Here is a 1613-nt window from a genome sequence, read left to right as displayed (position 1 = left end):
TTTGAATTTGCATCAGTTCTAGGATCAGTTCTCATAGAACATGCTCCTGTACAGAACCCGAGCTGCTCTGGTTTGTCCTTTTTTTGTTTTGTTTTAACTGTAGCCTCCGCTTAACGCCACTAGTGCTCTCTTTCTTTCAGTCTCTGTATACTTTTGTCACTTTGCCAAACTAACTCAAACATCCTTATGAACAAACATGAGCTTTGTTGGAGCCTTTCCATCTCGTAGCCCTAATCCCTCTAAAAGCTCACGTGCATGCATGTAAACATATTGTGACCTGTACTGTGTGTGACACTGGTTGGGAACCCAGCATGACCTTATCTTGATTATTGTCCTGCAGCGAGCCATTTATTGGAAAAGAAAGTCTAAACTCTTTCAAAAAACAAACAACCCCAAAAAATTGGAGCAGTGGGAGATCACTAGTCTGGACATAAATTACACTCTAGGAGGGATGCAGAAAATTCTCCAGCTTCTGCCCTGGCTCCAGCCACAGACAGCTGTGAGAGTTACAGAGCCGAGTTTGGAGTTTTTCTTGACCATTTTCCAGACTCAAAGTGGCCTTAAGTTCCTGCTCTCTGATTCCAAGAAGATAGGCAACGTATTGAGAACAGTGTATCATAAAACACTGAATAAAATCTATTAACTCCTTTTGTCTTCACGTAAAATTATGCACTCAGCTTTATTAAAAAAAAAAAAAAACGTTTTACCTTATGGACAGTTTTGGAATAGGGATAGTTTTGTGCTATATACGTTAAAGCCAGATTATGTTGAGTTGATTTCAATGTATAAGAGGCATTTAAAGACCTCTTTGGAAAAGACAAGCAACAATTCAAATACTGTAAACTGTGCTAATTTATGACCAAATGTCTGGGGATTTAATATGAAACTTTTGTTTCAGTCGTTGGGAGCAGGTGCTGGATTTGTTGCTAGCTGTTTTTGAGAAATAAAAGGGGAGTCAGTGTTAACCTTGAAAACACAAAGGTCGGTATTTTTTTCCACATTCAGCTAATTATTGTCCTGTCTGGAGGCCAATGGTTGTAATTAATAAATATAGTAATCCTAACGTCAAGATAAAAACCTACTTTGAATAAAAACCATTCAATCATATGCTGCACTATGATCCACTATGACGTACAAACTGTTCTAATGTGAGTAGGTGGCAGGTCACACTGGTCGTGTCATTAGGTGTGACGAGGCACCGAACAATATGGCATACGTCGCAGGATGTGCTTCTGTTCCGCCGGAGTCAAAGGTCAAAGGCTTTTTATCATCATGGGACGACACTTCGGTGCAACAATAAACAGGAAGCAGCTGATCCAGAAAGGCAATGTGAGGAACCACTTATCTCCCCTGACGCACTTGACCCTCTCATCTTCCTCTTCCGCTCAAGTCTCTAACTACAGAGCCAAGGCTGTCCAAATATCCATAAAAAAGAGTAGCTCAATTGTTGTCACATAAGCTGCAAATGTTGTTTTGTGGAAGTAGGGAGGAACGTAGGGAGTGTGTATGTCTTGTTTGTTCTGGGGCTACTTATCTGGTGCAGAACATTAACTTTCAGCATCCAAAGCAAAATCTGATTAGTTAAAATTGTGTACAGCCCAGGTACCCCCCCC

Source organism: Etheostoma spectabile, chromosome 13, assembly GCF_008692095.1.
Source record: "Etheostoma spectabile isolate EspeVRDwgs_2016 chromosome 13, UIUC_Espe_1.0, whole genome shotgun sequence".
NCBI classification, from domain to species: Eukaryota; Metazoa; Chordata; class Actinopteri; order Perciformes; family Percidae; genus Etheostoma; species Etheostoma spectabile.
Note: the sequence above shows the minus strand (reverse complement) of the source record.